General features: G+C 49.6%; 1 long non-coding RNA gene across 1 annotated transcript in view; it reads right to left on the minus strand.

Moving 5' to 3' along the window:
* Positions 1-21,759: 21,759 nt before the first annotated feature.
* The window catches only part of LOC108314677, a 60,858-nt gene continuing 57,459 nt past the window's right edge, over positions 21,760-25,158 (minus strand). The window contains exons 6-7 of the long non-coding RNA XR_005202642.1: positions 24,058-24,244; positions 21,760-21,822 (exon numbers count right to left, since the gene is read on the minus strand). This is a non-coding gene — a long non-coding RNA (uncharacterized LOC108314677). The remainder of the gene's footprint in view (positions 21,823-24,057; positions 24,245-25,158) is intronic.

The following is a 25,158-nucleotide window of genomic DNA, read 5'->3' on the forward strand; positions in this document are numbered from 1 at the left end:
GCAATCTTTTAGGTTGGTGAGTCCCCATTACCGGAGATATTTCAGGTAAATGCTGATCCGAGATGTTACCTAGGAAACGGGGGTGACCTTGAAGGTCTGAGGTAACCTTGCACTTTGTGTGTGTGTGTGTGTGTGTGTGTGTGTGTGTGTGTGTGTATAAAATTTAAGTTCTGGGGTATATGTGCAGAACGTGTAGGTTTGTTACATGGGTATACACATGCTATGGTGGTTTGCTGCACCCATGAACCTGTCATCTACATGGGGTATTTCTCCTAATGCTGTCCCCCCCAAGCCCCCCATCCCACGACAGGCCCAGGTGTGTGATGTTCTCCTCCTTGTGTGCATGTGTTCTCATTGTTAAACTCCCACTTATGAGTGAGAACATGTGGGGTTTGGTTTTCTGTTCCTGTGTTACTTTGCCGAGAATGATGGTTTTCAGCTTCATCCATGTCCCTGCAAAGGACAAGAATTCATCCTTTCTTATGGCTGCATAGTATTCCATGGTGCATATGTGCCACATTTTCTTTATGCAGTCTATCATTGATGGGCATTTGGGTTGGTTCCAAGTCTTTGCTATTGTGAGCAGTACTGCAATCCACATGTGTGCATGTGTCTTTATAGAATGATTTCTAATCCTTTGGGTATATACCCAGTAATGGGATTGCTGGGTCAAATAGTATTTCTGGTTCTAGACGTAAACTTGGACTTCTGTGATGAAGTATTTCCTTGAGGAAAAGATGTATTTTTTATTACTAAGCACTGACCATGTGATGCTGAGTTTTGGGGGCAAGCTGACCAGGAGGGGAATAGTTCCATAGACCAGAGTCAGAGGACCTCAAGCAAGAACAAGTTCATCTTAACCAGAAGTTCATAAAGTGCTCTTATGGTCCTAGTCAGTGGTTGTGAAGCATCTCAAATGCTGATGATTCCCTCTCAATATTTTTATTAAGGTGTTTTTATTTAAGATGGCAAAACTGAAATCTGTATTTTCCAGAGAGTCTCATTCATGGAAGCAACTGCATAGAGATTTTGGAAACACATTTTAAAAAGAGAAAGACATGCTTGGTCTTATGCTTTTCCCCCTTTCCCTTCCTCATGCCTGGATCATGGAAGCCATGATCCAGGCGTGAGGGCCAAGAGGGTCAACTGTCAAGGATGGCAGGGCAGGAAATCCCAAGGACAGAGATCCATGATGACACTTTTAAGTGAGCATAATGGCCCTGAAGTAGCTCTAAACATTTATATGGTGAAAAAGCATTTAAAAAAGAGCTCTGATACATCAATTTGTTCAAGTCACAGTTGAGGTTTTTTTAGTTGTAGCTCGATGCATTCCTAACTAAGAGCAATCACCTTTCCTGGCCCCTCCTATATGCAATAGAGATGGCAAAAATAAGGACAAATACCTTTGGCCACTTTCTGTTAGATTACACAAGAAGGCCCTGCCCTATTCATGATTCCAGGCCAACAGCAAACGACAGTTTCTATGTCAAGTCTCCTCAGCTTTGACACAGCTGGCCTCAGGCCGGCGGCTTCTCTGTGGCGGGGCTTTGTGTATTGTAGGATGTTGAGCAGCATTGCTGGCCTCTACCCCTAGATCCAGTAGCATCCTCTCCTCCCTGTTTCTGACAACCAAAACTGCCTCTAGACACTGCCAAATGTCCCCTGGGGAAGCATTTGAGAACCATCCTTGGAGACATGGTGGGAATTTGGCTTTGACTTGTTGTGGGATTTTGAATGGAGGAGGAACCAGACCTGACTGTATTTTCAGAGCATCTCCTGCTGCCATGTGAGAATGGACTGGGCAGAGGAGGTTCAGAAGGGCCCAGGCACTAGTGAGAAGGGGACTGAACTAAGCGGGCCTCTCTAGAATGTACCCGGAATTGACGGGAAGGGGTGGATCCCAGTTAGATTCTCAAGGTAGAACCGGCACCGTTTTCTGATGGACGGAGGGGTGTGACCCAAACAGAAGACTTGGGGCAAGTTCAAGCTTTTGGTTCCATGGAGATGCCATTTTCTGATGTGAGAAGGGTCATGGGTGGAGCAGGTTACCAGGCACATCCTGAATTTGCAGAGCCTGGGGCTCTGGGGGTGACGGTGTGGTCTCCAAGGGGCAGTGCACATTCTTCACCTTCGACAGCCAAGATCTTTAACTATGACCCAGTCCTTGGCATCAAAGATCCACCCACAGGCACTGTGAAGACAGTCACCACATTTTGCCATATGGTTTGTCTTTTCGGAAAATTCCTGAACATTTCCCTGAATCAGACTGAAATCCATTTTCCCAGATTTATTTTTATTTTTATTTATTTATTTTTTTGAGATGGAGTTTTGCTCTTGTCGCCCAGGCTGGAGTGCAATGGTGCGACTTCCACTTACCACAACCTCCACCTCCCAGGTTCAAGCGATTCTGCTGCCTCAGCCTCCCGAGGAGTGGGATTACAGGCATCGCCACCACACCTAGCTAATTTTGCATTTTTAATAGGTATGAAGTTTCTCCATGTTGGTCAGGCTGGTCTCAAACTCCCAACCTCAGGTGATCCACCAGCCTTGGCCTCCCAAGGGGCTGGGATTAGAGGTGTGAGCCACTGTGCCTGGCCCATTTTTCCAGATCTTTAGGGGCAGTCAATTAATACATAAGGCCAAAGTACTAATCATCTATTCATAGACCAATCACCAAGCCTCCAAGGGCATGAAGTGAACAAAACAACCTGTGATGCAGAACTCAAATTCTACCATTCCTATTGGAACCTTGTCGGAGAGGAGTGGCAGTCACAGGCAGCACCCAGGGCTATGGGACACTGCTGTATAAACCTCCACCCATCAACAGTCACCCAGCTGCCCACACGGTCCCCAGCATGGAGCAGACACCTCCTTTGTTTACAAGTTGACACATCTGGAACATACCCAAAGCGTGCACCAGAGATAGCCATTCATTTATCTGCACTGCCTGTTTTCAATAGTCAGATTCTCACGAACAAACCTCGCTCACCCACACCAAAAATAACATGAAGGAATGCAGGCCCTACTTGATGCCGCACAGAGTTTCACTCAAGCCATCACAGACGGCCAAACCAGGACCTTTCTTAGGAGATTTTCTGAACAAGGCAGAATATTGATACTGATAGCTTCCCATGGCTTTATGATGAAGACCAGCAGAGTCCAGCAAGAGCATTTTCACCATCTAGATTCAATTGTGATCAGAGACGCCCTCATCATGCCTTTCTGCTCTGGGTTATTAAACCAAAGAGAATAAAGACATTTAACTCAACATGAATTGGAAAGAGATTCTGATTCAAAACCCACAGAGAAGAGAAAAATAAAGTCAATTTCTGGACAGAGTTTGAAGCGCCTCGCTCCACCTGATTCGACGATTTCCTTTAGATTATTCTATCAGCCAGGGAGGACTAGGTTTGCCACAAGAACACACAACCCTCTTTTGTGTGACCTTGATCTTGTTTTTCTACCGCTCTTCTGCCGGGAGCTCTGACTCCACCAGCATTCAGACATTACCAGCCGCCATGGCAGAGATGAAAGGAGTCATAGTAAATTGCACCCCAGAGTTAAAGCCTCCGGTCTGAGACGTATCAGCTCTCCACACAGTTAGTTGCTTTAACCTCAAAGCCACAGAGAAATGCTACCTGGGCCTGGACGCTGGCAACAACCCTGATGGTTATGGCAGTGACTCATGTTTTCTTTGGCTGCACAGATGCATGCAGGCTGCTCGCTATTTTCAAGGCTGCATCATAATTATTTCATAATAGCCGTGGTCAGTCCTAATAACACATAGTGAGTAGTTCCCAGGTACAGGACACCTTGCCCCATGCTGTCTTTCCACGAATTCATTCTTTCATTCATTCAACAATTATATACGGGGTGCCTACTGTGTGCAGAGAGTTATGCTGCGCAACTCACAACCATGATTCCTCTTTGGAACCCCCCTGTGAGACAGTGTGGGAGTCAGGATTTGCAGTTGCAGTCACAGAACCCACTTGAGCAAGCTGACACAGAAAAGGGAATGTACTTAGCAGTTTCTCTTACACAGTCTCTGGGATATGTGAAAACCAGGAGCAATGCCTAGATCCCACTGCAGTGTGCTCTAGTAAAGACGTCATGGCTAAGGCCTCTGGGAGGTGGCATCACAGCGCTATGATGGGCCTCGGCAGCCGTGACCGAACCCACAGAGTCAGATCCCACCAGCACCACCCTCGCCCAAGCCTGCACCCATGTTGCCTCCTCCTGAACCAGAGCATGACATGTTCCCGCCTTCCTGCAAGGGACACTGGGAAACTCACTTTGGGAGCAGGAGGCAAAGGGCAATGCTGTTTACCTGCTGCTGGAAAGCCTAGACATGGCAGATGCTCAAGACAGGAAGTCTGTTCTGTGGATGACAAAACCAAGCCTCAAGAAGCTTCAAAACTAAAAAAAAAAAACACAACCAACCACCACCACACGCCAGGTTCCCCAGCTAGAAGGGGTGCAGCAGGTTCAGTCCAGCTCCAGCGCATTACCAGATGATGCCCAGCAGCCCGGCAGGGCTCAGATGAATGTGGCATCAGGGCATCCTCCATGTGGCACACATTCTGGTGGGGATTTTCACAGCCGGGTCATTAGACATGTGTCTAGACAGGCCATTTCCTTCACTGTCCTTGTAACATGATGGGTTCTCCCATCAACAAGTGCAGGGAGCAGAGAGCCTGGCTTAAAGACGGCGCCTTCCTCCCCAGCTCTTCTAAGCCTTCCATGTTCCCCACCTCCCTGGCTGGCTCCTGTCCTGTCTCCCCAGCTCCACCTACCCCTCCCTCACTCTCAGGAGAGCCAAGCTGCTGCCCTGGGCAGGAGGGAGGGCCTAGGGTGGGACAGTCTTGCCCTCAGAAGGCCGCTCGGACACCTTGACCCACTGCATTTGCCTCAAGCCCACGAAGCGAAGAACCCACATTTGCTCTTGCTAAGACTGGCACCCTAGATTCTTATAACAGCTTGTCCTGCCTCACCACAAAGCCACATGGATGAGCCACACCTGCTGGCCCACAAGCCCCCATCTGGTCCAGCCTGGGAGCAGGCCTGGGATTGCCACTCAGGGTTTCTGCTCCCACGCTCTGGGAGGGCAAGCTGTACTGCTTGCTGGTCTGATGATTCTATGTCTTCAATGAAAACAAAGGAGGGAAAGCCTCCTTTCTGAAACAAACCACACCATGAGAAACCTTAAAATATTTATTTACAGAAGCAGAAATTAAACATCTTTGACCTTGACTGACAGGAGCAACGTTTTCATCGGACGCAGACTGCTTAAAAAAAAAAAAACAGACAAGTAAGCCATACACCCTCCACCCTGACCAAGCTCCTCCCTCTGCCGGCCCGTGCCTCTGCCATCCACCTAGAGTTGTAGAATTGGTAGTTATTTGCCTGACACTTCTACATATCTTGTCTGATTTGAAGCTCAAGCAACTCTGGGATGTGATCTCTTTATCAGAGTAAATGAAATGAAGCTCTGTTGTAGGGCGTACTCCAACGGCAAGCAGGGGCGGTGACCAGCAAGTCACAGGGCTCATCCAGCATACCTTACTCTAGAATTCAAAACTGTCTTTTTTTTAATAAGCAGATAATTGGTGCAGGGGGAGCGGTGGACTGGCAGCTCCGAAGCAGATGGACAGAGGGGTGGCTGATGACGAGGGTTACTGTGGGCTGGGCAGGAGTTTGCAATGCTCATGTTTTTTCACTGACCCTTGGCCATCTCCTGGTGTCCCCAGGCCCAGCCCCATCCTTGGAGAGGTGCACCCATCAGGAATGTGGAACGTGGAGAATCTGGCTGTGAACACACAGTGGAGGGGGTGCTGATGTGGAGGTGAGAGGGTCCTCTCATCCCTCCGTAACCACAGAGAGCCACAGAGGGCCCACTACCTCAAAACACCCAGGTCGGGCTCTGGGAAGTTCCAGCCGAGCACTCAGGGTGGGGCTCATCTCACCTGCTCAATGACTTCAGGGAAACATTCGGCAGTACTGACAATCACAGGGGAAGTTCTCTAATTACCCCGCTGACATCCAGGAGAGAGCCCCAAGCACTCTCCCCGCACCTCCCTTAGCAAGCTAGAGCAGGCTTGGGCTCCAAGCCTCGGGCAAGCCACAGCGTCTAGGGAGACTTTGACAATGGTGGTATGGTTTCTTGCCTCTCTTTTTATAGTAGCTTCTGACGGCGATGAGAAACAACTATTTTCATGGAGGTCTATGCCGTAAAATTGTTCTTTTAAAATAAGATAAAGTCAGAAAATCAGACGATTTAAAGAAGAAATATTAGGGGGAGGATAACAGTACAGATGGAACACACGACGCCATCGGGGACCGTGACGTAGAAGTTTAGAAACAGTTTTCTTTCAACCAGATTAAGCGTGGGTAAATAAGACATAGCATGTATTTCCAGGATCTAACTGGTTATCAATATGTTCATCGACATTTTCAATTCTCCCTTACTGCATGAGTTTTACTCCCCACCAAAGGAAAGAAACACGTACCTGTGGGGGTAACAAACAGAAACTCGTATGGGGACAGGAGTCTTTTCGACTCTGTCTGCCCGACTGGAGACACCCTGAGACCACAGGTCGCTCTCAGATCTATGGGTTCCAAGACAGCAAAGCTGGCGGTGGATGGCTGAATGGGACCCCTGGGTCACCAGCGCCCAAAGGCTGCCACTGTGTGCAGACTGGACGAGGATTACTGCAGGCTGAGTAGGAGTTTGCAACACTCATCTTTCCTCACTGACTCTTGGCCATCCCCTGGTTTCCCCAAGCCCAGCCTCATCCTTGGAGAGGTGCACCCATCAGGAATGTGGAACTTAGAGAAATGGGGAGGAGTGAAATGTGGGTGCCAGGAGCCGGTATCAGGGAAAATGGTCAGCAGGAGGCTCACGTTGTGCTCTAGGAAAACAAGCATCTATTCACACTCTGTCACCACAGCAGCGGAAGGGAGGCCATACCTGAAGAAGCTTTGTTATAATCTGGGGCTTTATTCCAACTTTGTATCGGTTATCACAAGCTTCCGGAAAACCATACAAATTCTAATACCTAATCTCCTATTAATTACCATGTAAATATATCTAAAGATTATCCTCAGAAATGCCGGACAATACAACCAAGGGTTCAACACATTGTAATAAATATTCACCGTGGAAAACCACACAATCATTACAAAGGTAGGCTTATCCTAATGCACTACCGAGAAAAATGACAACCTTCTGTTATTAAAAGAAAAAGCCAGCTCACAGGCATTTGCTCACCCAGCCAAGAGTATTTCCTCAGCATCCGCCGTGTTGCGGGCAATGTTTTCGGTGCTGAAGATGCGGTGGTGCACGGTGCATCTGCCAGGGAGGGACGGTGAGAGGAATCAGTTTGCAAGTAAACAGGAAAATGAGCACCACTGGCCAGACACAGCGGCTCACGCCTGTAATCCCAGCACTGTGGGAGGCTGAGGCGGGCGGATCATGACGTCAGGAGTTCAAGACCAGCCTGGCCAACATGGTGAAACCCTGTCTCTACTAAAAATACAAAACACAAAACCCCGTCTCTACTAAGATTACAAAATACGCCTGTAATCTCAGCTACTCGGGAGGCTGAGGCAGGAGAATTGCTTGAACTAGGACCCAGGAAGCGGAGGTTGCAATGAGCCAAGATCACACCACCGCACTCCAGCCTGGGCTACAGAGCGAGACTTCGTCTCAAAAGGAAAAGACAAGACAATGAGCACTGCCAGTCAGGTAATGAATAAAACAGGATGCCGCAAGGAGGGACCAGGGTCCCCACGGCAGATGGGTGTGGCCTTGCTGCAAAGGTGAGACTACAGCTGAGAAGTGAAGGAGGAGTAAGAATCAGCCTGCGAAGGTGAGGCAGCAGGGGCTGGACTTACCGCTCCGAAGCAGGCCGAGCAAAGCTGCCGAGAAGGAGCTCCAAGTCTTCCAGGACTGGAAAGAAACAGCCCTCAGTGTCTCCACCTGACAAGATCCAGCCAAGTGTGTGGTGTTTCCACTAAGTCCCCTGTTCTCTCAGGAGCTCCAGGAGGAAGACTCTGTTGTCCTGTAGAGAAATAGAAGGGACAGCACCATTTGGAAAAGGTATTTTCTCATGGGCAACATGGTCACCTATTAGGTGAGGGCGTCCTCACCCCTGACGTATCTCTGGAATTAATGTCTCTCTGTTCTCTTGATAGAACTCAACACCTTATCTTTGCCTGGATTGCTTACAAAGCTAAAATTGGCCTTTATAAGAAGCATATTAAAAACAGTTGTCTTGGTTCCTATGTCTTACACATCCTCGTAAATGCCTGCTGGGCGTGACCTCGTCTTCAAACGCCCCTTTCGCCCCTTTCCGAGAGGGACTGAAAGCTCCCCTTTCACAGAGAAGGAACCACAGGCAGCAAACAGCAGAGCTGGGATTTGAACTCAGGTTTACCAGCTTCAGGGAGGCAAGGCCGTTGACCTCTTACTGAAAAATACTCATTTTAAAATTGAAATGAAAACCAAGCATGCAAAGAACGCCCAGGAAGACAAAAAAAAAAAAAAAAAGCACAGAAATTAGAAAAATCAAAAACAGAAGTTACAAAAATCTTTATTTTGTGTTGAAGTTGTTTTTTTGCAGTCTAAGTGGCAGGAGCCATTCCTTTCTTTCCGCTAATGAGACTTCTCTCCACTGGAAGTTGGAGGCATTGCTTTGGACGCCACATTTGACAGTCCCCTCTCTGGCCTTCCGACCTCCACTCTGGCCCCTGCAGACCACCCTCCTAGCTGCCAGGATATCTTCCTAGAATAAAGACATGGCCCTGCCACTTCCCCACTGCACATTTTTCCACGGTGCCCACTGTCAGTGGCGTCAAGTCCCAGCAGGCTCCAGACAACCTCCGAAGCCCTCACCCTCCATCCCTCCCTGTGAGGAGCCCCGAGCCGTCTCTGCTGGGTGTGAGGTTTACTCTCCCACACACCCCTCTAGAATCCCCCTGCCCTGACCCTCTTCTCCAACTCAGGAAATTCTTGGGCTCCTTGGAGGGTCGCTGCAACATCGATAGCTTGTTCTTTGCCCCTGTAGCAGCGTTCCCAGATCTGTGATTGGCTATGCATGAATCTGCCCTCTAGGTTACTTCCAGAGCTCCGTGAGAGCAGGGCCCGTATCCTGTTCATCTGTTTCTCCAGTGCCTCATCAGAGAAGAGCATGGGAGAGGCCAAGAAAATGAAAAATGACAGAGCAGTTTGGTAAGCTATCTCTTACAGGGGTACAGGATCCAAGGGAAGTGCACACAAAGAGTTACCAATCAAGCGTGTGGGATGGGCAGGTCAGGGAAGGCTTCCTGGAGGCGGCGCTGGGTAAGCTAAAGGTTGGCCTGGAGCCAGTAAGTGAATGCGGTGGAGAAAAGAAACTGAGGCAGAGTTGAGGGGTTGGAGGGGCTAGGAGCTCTGCCTCTTTGAGTGTGAGTTAGGGGATGGTGAGGATGGCGTTGGATAGGTAGGTAATGGTCTGGAGCCCCTGTTACAAGCTTCAGGCTTCATGGTGACAGGAGCAGGGATGCCTACAGGCTGTTTTCTTACAAGAAGGAAGTGGTGTGGTCGGGTTTCCATTTCAGAAAGGTCACTCTGGCCACAGAGGGGGTGATAGATTAGCAAGAGAGACACCTATGAAGTATGTTCAAGTATATACGTATAGGAGGTCCAAGAACACACGGCAGAAACAAGACATCGCGTGTGCGCATCTGTCAGGCAGTGAATTAGTGACAATATGTTCATTTGCAGATGCAGTGCTATTTGCAGTATTTGTTAGCTTTTCAAAACCTGCAATTTGTTATGGTTTCCTTTCTGAATAGTCACTTTGTTAACTACTTTATTTGTCATCTTTCCTTCAACAGAGATCCTCAAATTGCATTAAGCCTGCCGCTCACAAAAGCTGGATCTGGCAGTGGGGACCAGGCATATACTTTTGCAATTTCAGACAGATCAAAGTTCATTTGGGGTAAGACTGGGGTGTAAACAGTGAGGGCCGCCCCGCTCCAGGCTTGGAAACTCGCACTAGATCCCAGCTGAACCAATGCCCCTCTGGGCGGATGCTCTGACCCGGGAGCCTTCACGGGAAGTTCACTCATTAATATCACTGGGCTCAGATCTGGGAGATCCAGCCAGAATAACATGCTCTAAGCTGGGCGTCGTTGAAAGTGAAACCATGTATTTTTAAAGGTTTAAAAGCTCATCTGAAGAAGGGCAAAGGGTCAAGAAAGAGAGTTCCATTTACAGAGATTTGGAAATCTTCCCCAAGGAAGGTGCCCACTTACGTGTCCTTTCCACTGTATGCCTCTCCCCCAGGCTGGAAACAAGGTGGCTGGTCCACGTTCCTGTCCACAGTGGTGACAAGGGGTTGGCTTCTGAAGTTTGCTCTGGAGAAAGAGGTAAACTTGGGCATTTTGGAGGTGGAGGGAGGGGTCTGCGAAGGAATGGGGACACAGCTATAGGGTGTAGTGGGGGAACCCTGCACTGCATACCTGCAGCTGTCCCCTCTGGGTGGGCCTGAGGGAGTCACTTTCTCCAAGTGGGTCTCATATGCCAAAGGGGAACAAGCGAAGGCTGGAGAGTTTATGCCTCTTGCCCAAAGTCCCTGTGAAGTGTGTGTGGAGTCGGGGGCACCAAGCATTGACTGGAAATCCACCTTTTGACAGCAGCCTGATTCAGATTGACAAGGAGTCAGCATTCAGATGTTCCCATCTGAGCTCACTGCTGCAGTTCTAAAAGGCTGTTTGCGTTTTGCTGTCAACATTCCACCTTTTAAAGCGCCCTTTATCATTATCTACAACAACAAGCAGCAGCGGCATCAGGAATGCGTTTCCTCCTGTGCTTTGCAGCTACGTAAGTCTTCTGCATTGTTTCATGAAATTCTCACAAGAACACTATCAGGTAGGTGTTGGATGTCCATTTTACAGAACAGAAAACAGATTTTAAAAAGAGGCCAGGCGAGGTGGCTCATGCCTGTAATCCCAGCACTTTGGGAGGTCAAGGAGGGCGAATCACAAGGCCAGGAGATTTAGGCCATCCTGGCTAACACAGTGAAACCCTGTCGCTACCAAAAATACAAAAAATTAGCCAGGCGTGGTGGCATGTGCCCATAGTACCAGCTACTCGGGAGGCTGGGGCAGGAGAAAGCCTTGAACCCGGGAGGCAGAGGTTGCAGTGAGCCGAGATCATGCCCCTGCCCTCCAGTCCAGCCTGGGCGATGCAGCGAGACTCCGTCTCAAAAAATAAAGAGAGAAGGAAAAGGGCTTTATTCGAAGCCAAGTCAGTTAGTAGAGGTGGAGCAAGGACTCAAACCCAGGCCTCCCGGTCTTAACTCCAATATTTTTGGCTCTCTTGGGAACTACTTAGAAGGGCCCATTCCATTTTCCTGGTGTAACATGATGGAATGATGGTATGGGTGTGGGTGCCGTGGATCCCCATGGGTGATAATGTCTCCCAGCTACCTCCAACAGGTGCTGCCAGGACACGACTCAGCGTCTGGGTCCAGTGGACAGGAGCGCGCTGCGGGCCCCAGCCCTCTGCTGCAGGCCTTGGCTGGTGCCGTTCTCTCTGCCCAGGACACGTCTCTCTCCTTTCTGCTCAGGCGTTGCCTCCTTAAGAGCCAGCTGACGCGTCTCACTGACTACTCCCGCAGCCCCCACCACTGGCTGGAATCAGCTCCCGTATGTCTTCTGCTGCTTCCTCGACATCTGAGTCACAGCAGTGGGTTGTAACCTGCAGAACAGGTGTCTTCTTCCTCTGCTTGTCACCCTGTCCTCAGCAGCCACTGCTGGCACCCAGCGTGTTCTCAGTGATCGTGTATGGCTGAGACGCAGGCGGGAAGCAGGAGGAAGACTTGTCTGCTGCCACCTGCATCAGGTCATGTTGTACTGAACACAAGCTTGGCCGGGGAGACCTGCACCCAGGCGGCGCTGAAGGCAATGAAAGGCAGACACTCAGACGGAACAGCAACGTGGGGCTGTCCCGTGGTCCAACAGCCTACCGAGCTGAGAGTCTCAGGGGCAGACAACATTCCAGGCTGAAGGCCCCCAGCAGATTCTGATTCACTTAGTTAGTCTCTCTTAAACAGGTGATTCTTATTAATAAACAGGTGTTCTGTATTTACTCATAACGCAAAAATATACCAAGTAGGCAGCTGCTTCCTGCTTACCACTAATTGTAAACTAAAAGGTATTCTCCACAGGGGACCATGGGGGCAGGGTAAATTTAACGTTTCTCGAGAATAAACAATATTTCTCAACAGTGTTTTAAGTGCAGATTGCCGTGGGCTGCAGGTTTTCAGTTGAGATATTTATCTCAAAACAGCATCCTTGAGCATCCTTCTATTCTACAGCACTGCCCCATGCTACCAAGGAGCCTGGGAGGATGGCCAGGGTGAAACCCAAACCCTTCCTTTTTTATGGGAGAACTCCGGGGCAAGCGATGGACCATCTTTGAGTCTTGGCTTCCTCATCTGTAAAACAGGTCTGAGAGCATGGCCACTTGCTGCATAGCCCTGAAGATGGCACCAGAAGTAGGACACTGAAGTACCAACTCAGGATACCCCGAGAAGTGCCCAGTCAACACCAGCGGGAGAATAGATTTGGCAATGCAAGTAACTAAGCTCTGGAAGGCTCCACCTAGCACGTTACTAATCACTAACACTTAAACACCGCTTTCAAATCACAGACATTGCAAGCAACCATCACTCTACCATTGCTTGCAGAAAGAATGAACACAGGACTGGCGATTTGGGGAGCCCATCTCAGCCATCACTTCTCTCCTTGCAGGGACATTGTTTCACACGGCAGGGTTGTCACCTCAGATGCCTTCAAGGGCAGGCAGGTGCCTAAAGGAAAAAGGCAGCAGGGGTTAGGTATGACCTTGCTGCCAACAAAGGACGCCCAAAGGTTTAAAACACAGTGGTCACTCAGTAAAATCTATCTCCAGCTCATTCTGCAGACCAGCACTTTGCAACTCTGATACCTTGCATGGGGTTACTTGATTACTGGTGACTATCCTAACTGAGATTATTTCAGGTCCCCAAACCCTTACTTGAAACCACTGGGGCCAGATGCCTGCATAATTCAGAACTTTCACAGGTTGTAGAAGGTAACATGGTGCATAGACCCCATGTGATATCACTTCCCCACAGGGTTTGGAGCAGCCTTTCATGAACAGTTCTGTGGGGAGGGTTTCAGCATTCATGCCGAGTGATAAACTGAGATTAAAGACAGTCTCATGCATGTTCAGGGTGGCAGGTTTTCTGCCAGTTGAGCTTTTTGATTATTATTAGGTTTTCAGTGTTTGGGTTATTGAAATTGCTGAAAAGGGATTGCGGATCTGTGTGGCCAGATTCTGAGTCTCTCGGGCAGATCCTGATGCACCCACCACCTCTAGTGTCCCTGTGTGTTTCCCTGTGCCCGGAGGAAGAGGTTCCCTTGTCCTCCAGCGCCAAGCCACCTCCTCTGTCCTTCTTCCCTCATCAATGGCCTTCCCATCCAGGCTTCCGAGAGCTGAGGAGATTTTTTCCTCTCTGCATATCTTGCATATTCAGACTCTGAGCGCAGAGGCCAATTGAGCTGCCAATTGAGCGGAACAGCACCAGATGAGCCAACTGATAACTGATTAGCAAGGGCGGGTTCCACGCAGGATCACCAGCGAGCCACGGCGATCGGGGCTAGACTTGCATCTTCTGACTCTGATCTTGGGGTGTTTTTCTCTAAGCTGCAAGAGACTCAAAAGAAAAAAAAAAGCCCGGGTGTCCGGCAGAGGACAGCACGCCAAGACTGAATCTGGAGAGGAGACACGGGGCCCCAGGTCCATGTCCATCTTACAGACCCCTGGTCTTTGGCAACCCTTCTTGCTGAAAGTGAAAATCCCTTTTGCCTGTGGGAAAAACCTCATAAAAAAAAAAAAAAAAAAAAAAAAAAAAAGCCCAGCTGAAAAGCACATTGGTTTCTATTTATAATTGGGGGGAAGGAATTTCACACAGATTCAACACATACATGAAAAATAAAAAGAACCTATGACTCAGACTCTGACGTGTTTCCCATTTCCTAATAGCCTTAATTTTTTAGGTCACTGCTCAGCTATTGAAAGATTGTCTCATTTAAAGATGATTTATTTATCAAGGACATTGGGAGAAGCCCAGCGAGTGCTGAATCCGAAAATGCCACACGCAGGCCCCTCTCTACTCACAAATGAAACAGCACCTGCCTACTTCTCTAGTGGTTTCCAAAGAGCTGCCATGTTCAGAAACCTCAAAGAGGAGAAAATGGGTGGAAAATGGTGAATATTTTTAATTTCTTCCCTACAGATAGGAAGAAGGGGATCAAAGAGAAGAAGGGGGACCAATTTCAAAACGGGCAAAGCTGGGGCCTGACTAGAATTTCCAACCAGTCTTTCTGCATGGCATGTCCTGGCAAGGTCGATGGAAAATGAAGAAGCCTTTGAATTAATTTCATTCCATGGGAGTAAAATCCAATCTCATGCCCTGAGGCACTTGGGGAGATTTGGAACTTTTGACCTCTTGGCTGGGTCTGTCTGTCTGTCCAATAAGTGTGAAGGAGGAGGTCAGCTCCAGCTCCCAGTTAACCATTTAGATCGAAGAATGATCTCACCAAGTCAGTGAGGCTCACCACTAACTGTCAGCTGCAAACACCATGGCGGAATGAGTGGCATGGCGTTGCTCTTGTCAGTGAAAACCTACTGGATCAGGCCTACTTGTCCATCAGGAAGTAAAACAGCTGCAAAAATAATGGCAACAGAGAATATGGCTGGGGGGTTAGCACCTTCAGAGGCTGCTGGCAGGACTTGATGTGAATTAGCCAACTCCTCTTATGGATTGAATTGTGTCGCCCAAAAGAGCATGGAAGTCCTAACCCCCAATACCTATCAATATGGCCCTATGTGGAAACAGGGGCTTTGCAGGGGATTAATTTAAGACAGTGTCACACCTAGTGGCCTCTAGCTGCTTAGTCAAGAACAGGAGCAGTGAGGGTGGTGTATTAGTTAGGGTTCTCTAGACGGGCACAACCAATAGGATATATGTATAGATGAAAGGGAGTTTATTAGGGAGAATTGACTCATGATCGCAGGGTCAAGTCCCACGATAGGCTTTCTGCAAGCTGAGGAGCAAGGAAGCCATTGGTGAATCAGTCAGAGTCCCAAAACCTCAAACATAGGGAAGCCCACAGTGCAGCCTTCAGTCTGTGGCCAAAGGCCTGAGAGCCCCTGGCAAGCCACTCACGTAAGTCCAACAGTGCGAATGCTGGGGTAACTTGGAGTCTGATGTTCGAGGGCAGGAAGCATCCAGCGTGGGAGAAAGATGGAGGCCAGAAGACTCAGCAAAAGTCTGCTTTACTCCAGCTGCACTGGCAATTGATTAGGCAGTCCCCCCTCCACAATGAGGGTGGGTCTGCTTCACCCAGCCCACTGACACAAATGTTAATCTCCTTTGGCAACACCTTTACAAACAGACCCGGGACAATACTTTGCAACCTTTAATCCAATCCAGTTGACACTTAATATTAACCACCACAGGTGGCTCTGATGGGTGTCCTGAGTGGGGCATGTGGTGCCTGTCACTCCTGGCCATTCTGCACCTCCGTTTAGGGCAGGGTGGTGCTCTACCTCTCCTCCTCCCACCAGCCTTTCTCTAATTATTGAGTAAATGCTAAGCTCCAGACTCTGGCCCGAGCACTGAGGGCACACAGCCTATTTAGCCTTTTTCACCACCCACCAAGTGGGCGCCATTATTACCCCAGTTTAGACATAAGACTCATTAGGCTCAAGACAGCTGTGTGTCTTGCCCAAGGTCAAACTCCAGCAAGAACAGAAATCTGAGATGCACCCTTGGGCCTGCCTGGCCCTAGAGCCCAAGCTGTGATGCCTGCGGTCCGCTTTGGGTGCCAGCCGTTTGAGGGGAATGGGAGTAGCTTCCAGGGGTCGGGTGAGCCCATCCTGTGTCCTTAGAATAAACTAGCAGGAAGTAGCTACACTAGAAAACCAATGTTTCTGCAAACAGGAGACCAAAGAGGGCTCCCTCTCCAACCTCACTTTCTTTCCCTGGGGTGTTCTTTGCCCCATGGAGCACTTGCATCGTGAGCTTCGAGGGTCAGGGAGCCACACTCTGAAGCCATTTAAGGTCAGCCTCTGGGCCTCCAGACCTCCCTGCCTCCCTGCCTCTGTTTTCCTCCCTGGGCACCTGTGTGGCCCCCAAGGCTCCTCTCCACTCTCCCCACTTGAAGCTGACCTGCAGTCCCCTCCCAGGTCTCCCGGGATGGACCTCGCCATGCCCCTCCAAGCGTTGTGAAGGCCCCACTGCCCCTCTTGCCAAGGCCCATGGTGGGCACATCGCACCTGGCTTTGCTGAGCAGAGAAGGTTTGAGCCTTTAGTCTGGGGCAGGTGCTCTGTTTCCAGAACCTCGAAGTTACCCCAACCTGTCTGTGCTGGACCTTTGGCCAGGGGCCCACCAAAGAAGCCCTCAAGGAGGTCTCGATGTTGTAGCTAGGGGGATAAAAGCTGACCCCAACATCTGGGGAAAGGTCCACATTTCTCTGACGGGCCAGAAGCAGGGTGAGGGGCGCCACCGGGGAGGCCTTTGGGGTGGAGCCCTATGGGATGGAAGAGTTCGGCCCTGTGCACATGCTTAGAAGGGAGGTATATTCTGGATGTGTGAGGACCCTTGAGAGAAGGCAGGGCTGAGACACGCTGTTGGCCAGTGGGAAGAGACCAAAGCTAGAGGCAGAATACTTGATGGAAGAGTTGGGTTGAGGCTCAGGCACGGACGGTGGCTGAGGAGAGGCGTGTCCTTGCCACACTGAGGGTTAGAAGAAGAAAACTTGGCAGGCGGCTTCCATCCACCCACAGCCTCTTTTCGGTAACAGTGACAGACACAGCACACAGGATGAGAATTCCTCATACATGACAGTCATCCCCCCCGCCATTCAATAAAGAGAATTCCATTCACTACCAAAGAAAGACCTCGACTTCCCACACCGAGATTTTGGGCTTTTATGACATGTCACAAAAGGCAGAGCGAGGTGGGCCTTGTTGCTGTGTTAGGAGAGGCCGAGACGTGGGAGAAGCGAACAGCACCAGAAAGGAAAACGTGAAAGCGCGGTGCTGCGTTGCCCCTGCGCGCTCTTCGTGTTGGCTGAGAGATGCGAGTTAGCAACTTGGTGTTTGCTTTGTTTTTTTTTTTTTTTTTAAGATGTCCTCTGGTTGCTGGATTTGGCTTCTTTGATGACTGCATTGCCCTGAGACTGGACCCCAGGGGTAAGCGCTCCCCGGACAGCACAAAGGTGGGTCACCACATACAACAGGGTCTCTTCCTAATCCAACACAAACCATGTGATCCATGGTACTCTTAAAAATCATGTAACTCACCCTTGAATGGCGGGACTCGAGCCCTAAAAAGCTCAGACATGTAAAAAGTTACCTCTTTTTTTTTGTTGATGAAGGTTGGCCATAGGGTCCCTTTTCCTGGGGCTGTTTCCCTAAAACAGGAAGGAAGGCAAAGGAATTTAGAACATGATTTCTTCTTAAGCATACATAATAAATTCTGAAAAGTGAAATGTAAATGTGCCTCTGTGTGTGCGTGTGTGTGCATGTGCATTCATGTGTGTGTTTGTGTGCTTTGTGTGTGCTCATGTGTGGATGTGTGTGTGCTCATGTGTGTGTGCATGTGTGCCTGTGTGTGCTATGATTCCACCGATATATTTCACAGAGGAGAGCGGTTCCTGCTTCTGTGTCTTATTCATTGAAGCTATGCCTGCTCCCCCTGCCCCAGGCTCTCCTTCCAGGGCCAAAGTCATCCTTCATCTCATCTATTCAACCTAACAGATGCATTTTTAGGAAAGAGACCCTCCATGCATTTGCACCTCCGGGCTTGGTGACTTCTACATTCCTTTCATCTTTCTAAAGGGGGAAAGAGGGGAAGGTCAACACAAAGCCAGCCGTGGCACAGGCCTGGAGGAGAAGGCTGACCGTCCATAGACAGAAGGCCCAAGGCTGTTCTCGCTCCGCTTTGCTGCTGGGAGTGAGTGGCTGGGTGGCAGGCGCCCTCCATGGCCTGTATGAAACTTCACAAATGGCGCTTTGTCATACCGCCGAGGGATCTGGGACGTCCCGTGAGGTGGAATATACAAACGCCCACTGGATTAAGAGCCGTCAGACTGGTTCCCAAAGCAAACACTGAGCTAATTTTTCCAGCATATGTCTTTCATGTCTGGGCTGCTTCAGGCTTTGCTGGGTCACTGGGCTCTTTGTTGCTGCCTCCGCCGAAGTCCCCGGCCCCTCCGCCTCACTGGCTCCTGGAGTCACCCAAATCCTAATACAGCGTTCCGTTTCACTTGAGGAGCTGGAAGAGCCCCCCGAAGAGTTCCTCTGAGATTGGCCTCTGAAATGTGCATGTTAGTGAGCAGGAACCCATTGGAAGTTTGGGATCCCTTTTCTCCAAGTCCACAGCACATGCCGGCCTGTACAAGTCAGGTTCTTACTTCAGGGTGTGTCCCCGATCCTGTCACACGTGTCTCCTCCTGAGAACTGCCTGGTCGTGCTACACAGCCCTCTGACCCTTGCGAAGGTGCACCAGGGGCCCACGCTGTGTCAGGGTGGTCCCCAAACTCCTCCCAGCACTGCCTCCATTCATGCGTCGATGTACCAGAGACACCAAGCTAAAACGGAACAATCTAGAGTGGTCTTCAGATTTTCTGCCCAATTTCACTTTATAGGCAGCAACAAGAGAGTCAGCTAAGATGACCCAGTGAATGAATGGATAGCACAGGACCAGGGACCAGCTCTCCTGGAAAGTAGCCCTCTCCCCACCTCCTCCCAGTGGGCTGTACATCCCTGCCTGGGAGGAGCGAGGATCAGGTCCCCATGTGGCTGCACCAGGGCTGATGGCTTTCTGTGTGTCACTGAACCTGCAGCTCTCCATCAGGGCAAATAAATCATCATCGATGCTCCAAAGGCAGTTTACATGTAAACATGAGTGCTCCTCACGAGCTCTCGTCTCCTTCCTTATCCACCACCACTCCTGCTCCATGCTCCAGTGACCCCAGCCTGCCCAGAGTTCGTGGAATGGTCTGTGCTGTTTCAGGGTGCTGTCGCTGTGTGGCTGTCCCAGCAGCCTGGAATCCAGCCATCCCAGCCTGCCTTTCCTGACCCATCCTTTAAAATCAGCTCACATATTCCCTTCTCCTGGAACCTTTCACACCTTGCCTCTCCTTCAGCAGAATCATTTCTCTCTGCTTTGTGTTCCTAGGACACCTGCCATTCCTCACCTGGAGCTCTTACCTGGGCACCTTGCACACCTGTCACCTCAGTGGGCTGTGAGCTGCTTGAGGACTGGGCAGGTCCCTTTTTCTCCCGCCTCCACTGCCTCTTGCAGGGTACTGGGAAGACAGTAGGCACTCAATAAATGTCAATGAAAGCCTGCAGTGGGCACATTAAAAACAAAAATAAAAATAAATTAACTAAAATGTTAAGTATTGAACAAGGTGCATATCCCACAACCCCATAGGGAGAAGAAGGGGTAGGATATTGTCAAGCACTAAAAATATCCCTCAGGCCCTCCTAACACATCACAGTTTTCCAAAGGGTGGACCCGCTGAGCTGATCAGAGACAGGAAGAGGCATGGTGGTGGGGAATGTATGTGTTCCATTTCTACAATTCAGATGCCAGTTTCCTTGTTTAGGAGGGTAAAAGTGTTTAAAATCGATAAACCACAAAAAGATGGTTAAATTTTGTTATCAAGATTACACTTCTTGTGGCATTAAAGCTGCCGTGCCTTGTCCACTGGCCTGTAATCCCAACATTTAGGAGGCTGAGGTGAGAGCATCACTTGAGCCCAGGAGTTTGAGACCAGCCTGGACAACATAGTGAGACCCCATCACCTCAAAAAATGTATTAAGTTAGTTAGGCATGGTGATACACACCAGAGCTTCAGGCAGGAGGATTGCTTGAGCCAAGGAGATCGAGGCAGCAGTGAACTCTGATGGCACCTCTGCACTCCAGCCTAGAGGACAGTGCAAGGCCCTGTTTAAAAAAAAAAAAAAGTTATAAGGCTTTGCTTTGTGGAGCCTGTTTGGAGTTTCTGACATCTGCCATTATCCTCATCACCACCACCACCATCATCTTCATCATCACTGTAATTATCACCATCATCATCATGATCACAGGTGTCATCCTTATAATTACCGTGGTTCATGCCAACAAGCAACCCAGAGTAACTGTGTGGATCTAAAGCTACCTGGTACAGGCCGGCAGCAGCAGATACTTCTGGGAGGAGCTTCGTAAGTGGATGCTTTTCTCCCCAGCTCCTCTTTACACAATTATGGGTAACCAGGAGCCCAGCGTTTTTATGCACCAGCTGTAGCCTCACCTCTGTCCCCTAGTTTTACCCAGAGCCTGACCTCACAAGTCAATTACAGCTGTTTTCATTGTGCTCATCAGCTTCCAGCATCCACCCTGGCCCAGCTTTCAACAGAGGGTGGATTCCCATGAACTCTATTCTTTATGACCAGCTGGTTCCGATTAGAGATGCACCAATAAAGCAGGGAGTAATACAGTCGCCGCGTGTTCCTGAATGTAGCGCTTTTCCATGTGCTTTCAGTTACCGACTGGCCAATAAAACCCAGCCTTTCAACAAGGTGGATTCCATACCTCAGATGTTTTGCTCATTTTGGTACATGCAGGTTTTTAGAGACTGAATAAAAAAAGAGCAGGATGACATAGGCTGGGTGAGTGTGTAAGGGCGTGAGCTTTGCGGGGGTATGAGAGTGCATGTGTGTGCATGTGTGTGAATATGTGTTTGTAAAGCGTATGACTGTGAGAGTGTGTGATGTATTGGGTCAGATGCAGGGTGTCTCTGATGGGGCAGTAAGCATTGACTTCAGAGCATCTAAGGTTTCGGTACAAATGCTCCTTGTCAGCACCTTGGTTAAAAGGATTATGAGCAAAAGGAGAAATATACATTATGGCATTTTCCTCCCTCATTTCTATGAGAACGAGAACGATTTCTTTCCTTCCTAAATATTTACTTTCCACCTGTTGTTTCGTTTCCCTTTAAAGATAGTCATGACTTACCGGTTTCTCTTGCCTTCGTGCTGGATGGAATCGTTGCTATGAAAACGGCAGGAACGTTTTAAGGAAAGTCCCACATTGTAGCTTTGTGGCCTGGGAGAAGTTCTGTAGGGTTCCAAAAAGAAGAAAGACAACCTTCCCATTAGGCCAGCCTGTCAAAAGGCAGCACTTGATTGTTTTAAGGTAGTTCAAAGGTAGGTGGGAAAAAAGTCCCTGGAAAAACAGGCAGTGGTTTATCACAGCCCTCCAGAGTTCAAAGGTGCAGATTTGGTGCTTCTGCCCCAGGCTTGGTTCCTCAGTTAATTTTTTCCCTCCCACATGGAGAGCTTGCTTTGGGTGCAAACACCAGGCAGATGGAGACAACACAAGTTCCTCTTACACACAAGAAAATGGTTTGAGAACAGGAGCACAAGGAAGCTTCAGGTACTGCTCAGAAGCCTAACTGCATCTAGACCAGGAGATGGGCGATGGGAGGGATGGTCCCTGGCCCTGCCAAGCTCTGGTGCTGTGATGGCACCTTGCCTCTGTGGTTCTGCATTGCAGGCCTGGCTTGCTCCGCGACGATGCTATTCATACCTGAAACCCCACGTAAATGCTGTGGCTGGCATTCAGCTGGTGCTCAATAAATGTGTGTGCCTGAATGCATCGCCGGGGAAGGTGTGAGGAGGGTCCTGGGGAGGCTTGCTGAAGGAGGCAGGCTTGAGCCTGGTGGTGTGGATTCTGTTCAGGAGAGAAAAGATGGTTTTAGATGAGACTTGGAATTGAGTGTTGGAATAGCAAAAATGGAAGAATGGAGACCACCAGCTTGGCCTCCTGCAAAGAAGCCAGCATGGTACCCTTAAAAGCAGGAGCACCATAAGCCGTAATTTATCATTAATTTATTCATTCAGGAAATGAAGCCACAACGGTGAGTGATATCCGTCCCTCACTCCTGGAACTTACCTTGCAGGTGGGAAAGACAGAAAATTAACAAGCAGACAAGACTGTGAGATTGTGGCAGGTGCCTGATGAAACAGAGCACTGCTGGGGTGATCAGGGAAGGCTCCTCTCAAAAACTCACGATGGAGCTAAACCTGAAGGGAAAAAATGAAGGAACGCCATCTCCATGGAAGAGACAGGAGCAGCATTCCGGGGAGAGGAGGCAGCACGTGCGGAGGCCCAAGGTGGGCTCAGCTGGCATGTCCGCGAATCAGAGGAGCTTGCGTGGCTGGAGCTCAGCGAAGTGAGATTCTAGCACCGGCTTCTCAGCCTGGGCTATGCACTAGAAATCCAGAAGTCCAGGCTGCACCACCAGAAAGCAGAATCTGGGGGCAAGACTGGGGAGTCAGTGTTTTCTCTAGGGCTCCCAGGGATGCCCATGGGCTGCCAGGGTTGAGCATCCCGGTGCCGGGCTGGGAGCAGGTAAAGTGTGTTAGAACAGGAGAGCAGGGAGCTGGATTGAACACAGATGGTGACAGTGGAGACAGAAATGGTGCCATCAGGGAAAGAGGGTCTGGGCAGATGCTTTAATGCTGAGACTCCAAAGGGATGGCAGGGTGACTGAGGAAGGCTGCCCTACAGAGGGACGTTACTTGGGGTCTGAGGATGTACAGGATTTAGGCAGTTAAAGGGACAGGGAAGGACAGGAATGGTGTTCCAAGCTGAGCACTGCTTCCAGAGCCACAGATGAAGCTGGACATTCAAGGCAGAGACAGGAAGTTCAGGTGGCCAATGGGACGGGACTGAGGAGGGGACACAGTGCAGCCAGATTGTACAGTGCTGCGGGCTCACTGGAAACTGTCGAGTTTTCTTCTAGGGACTGTCCCCAAACCCAGGATGAGCATTGAGTTCCAGGAGTTTATTTGGGTGGATCCCAAGAAGCTTAGTAGGAGGAGCCTGGGGATGAGTGACAGGGAAGGGAAGGAAGCCACGAGAGGGAGCGCGGACAGTCAGGTTTCCCCGGTGGCCCCTGGACTCAGACCCATCAGAGGCTTCCTGGAGACAGTGGGGAGCACCCCTCAGGTGGTCTGCATGAACGGTGAGGGAGCTGGGGTATTGATCCTTCAACCTGAGCTGGTGGAGGCTGTTCCCGGGCCATCCACCCCACAGCAGCCCTTTCTGCCCCTGTGTAGGCTGAGCATGCTCCCTCAGCCAGAGACACTCACAGGATGGGACCACAGGTGCTGGTGGCAAGAAGCCACCTGCAAATGGACTGAGGCCAGCATCTGTGATATTAGCCTGGCTGCATGTTAGAATCATTTGGTGACCTTAAAAAAATATCTAAGGATATTAGAGTCACTTGATGAATTTTTCAAAGAATCAAAGCACACACAAGCACACATACACACCACACACACACTACACACATCATGCACAAATCACGCACACTACACACAAATCACACACACATAAACACATACACACACCACACACACCACACACACACATAAACATGTATACACACACATATACTATACACACATCACACACAGAAACATACACATAAACATGTACCACACACATCACATACCACACACATACACACCACGCACAAATCACACACACATAACACATACACCCCACACCACACACACACACAAACACCCCTGGAGGTTCAGGTTGGTCTGTGAAGCTCAGGCTCAGTATTTTTATCAGTATTTCGAGTGACTTCCAGGTAAAACCGGACAGGACCCCCTGCCCGAGTATCAAAGAGCATTAAATGGTTGTAAGCATGACAGCCAACTTAGCCTGAAATCTGTGTCCCAAGACTGTGATCACACCTCTTGGTCTGGGGTAGTTATGGGTGCTGGGCAGAAGGAGCCCTGCCCGGGGATGTGAGCAGGCACTTTTCTTTGCTTGAACATGATTGTCCGCTAAAATTTAATAACCCAGGCTTTTTCTCCATTTCTCTGAAACTGAGCAAGTTTTTGGTGGCATGCAAGGAAAGAAAAACAATCAAATACAAATATTCCTCACTTGGAACTTTTCAAAAGGACAATGTGTAGAGGAAATGTCCAGTTGCTTCCTTTTGCAGAGGGTCACTGCAGCGGCGTGAACTCCTGCCTCTGAACCGGTCACACAACGTCCCTCCTCGGCCCAGGAGCTGCAACGTCACTTTTCGGTAGAAGAGTGGAAATCATGTCAAACTTCCCATTAGGCCAGCCTGTCAAAAGAGAACACTTCATTGTTTTAAGGTAGTTCAAAGGTGGTTGGAAAAAAATCCCTGGAAAAACAGACAGGAGTGCACTGCAGTTCTGCATAGCACAAAGGTGGACGCTCGGGGCTTCTGCCTCAGGCTTGGTTCCTGGGTCGATTTCTTCCTCTCCCACATGGAGGGCTCTCATTGGGTGCAAACACCAGCCAAATGGAGCCAGGAAAAGATCCCCTGTGGAGGAGCAAGTGGCCTTGCTGGCCAGCAGGTGGAATGGCATCCTTGGAGAAAGCATGCTTTCCATGTCTGCATGAGGAGCGTTTTAATTTGTTACCATTGCTAGTCGAGGACAGCTGTCACCCATGTGGCTAGGGGTGGGCTTTGGGCTTTTCTTTTTTCTATTTTTTTCTATAGAGGGTCTCACTCCGGTTGCCCAGGCTGGACTACAGTGGCGCCATCTCGTCTCACTATAGCCTCAAACTCCCAGGCTCAGGTGATTCTCCCAGCTCAGCCTCTCGAGTAGCTGGGACTACAGGAACATGTCACTTCAGCCAGCTCATATTTTCTATTTTTAGTAGAGACAGAGAGGCAGTCTCCTATGTTGCTCGGACTGATCTCGAACTCCTAGTCTCAAGCGACCCAGCCACCTAGGCCTCCCAAATTGCTGGGATTACAGATACGAGCCACTACACCTGGTGTAGGGGTGGTTTTTCCACTTTCTGGTGAATATCATCATTTAATGTTCAGCTGCCATGTGCCAGGCAAGAAGTGACACTGGGGACTCTTGAGCCTTGAGTGGCTCCTGTGGGAGGATCGGGGAGCCCTTTCTGAGGAAGGTGGTGCTTTTTGGCTGATGCGTTCTGCACTGTTCGTTTTTTTTCTCTTGATGACGAATGCTTAGAAAACAGAGATGAGCAAAAACACCA

Source organism: Cebus imitator, unplaced genomic scaffold, assembly GCF_001604975.1.
Source record: "Cebus imitator isolate Cc_AM_T3 unplaced genomic scaffold, Cebus_imitator-1.0 Scaffold159, whole genome shotgun sequence".
Classification (NCBI taxonomy): domain Eukaryota; kingdom Metazoa; phylum Chordata; class Mammalia; order Primates; family Cebidae; genus Cebus; species Cebus imitator.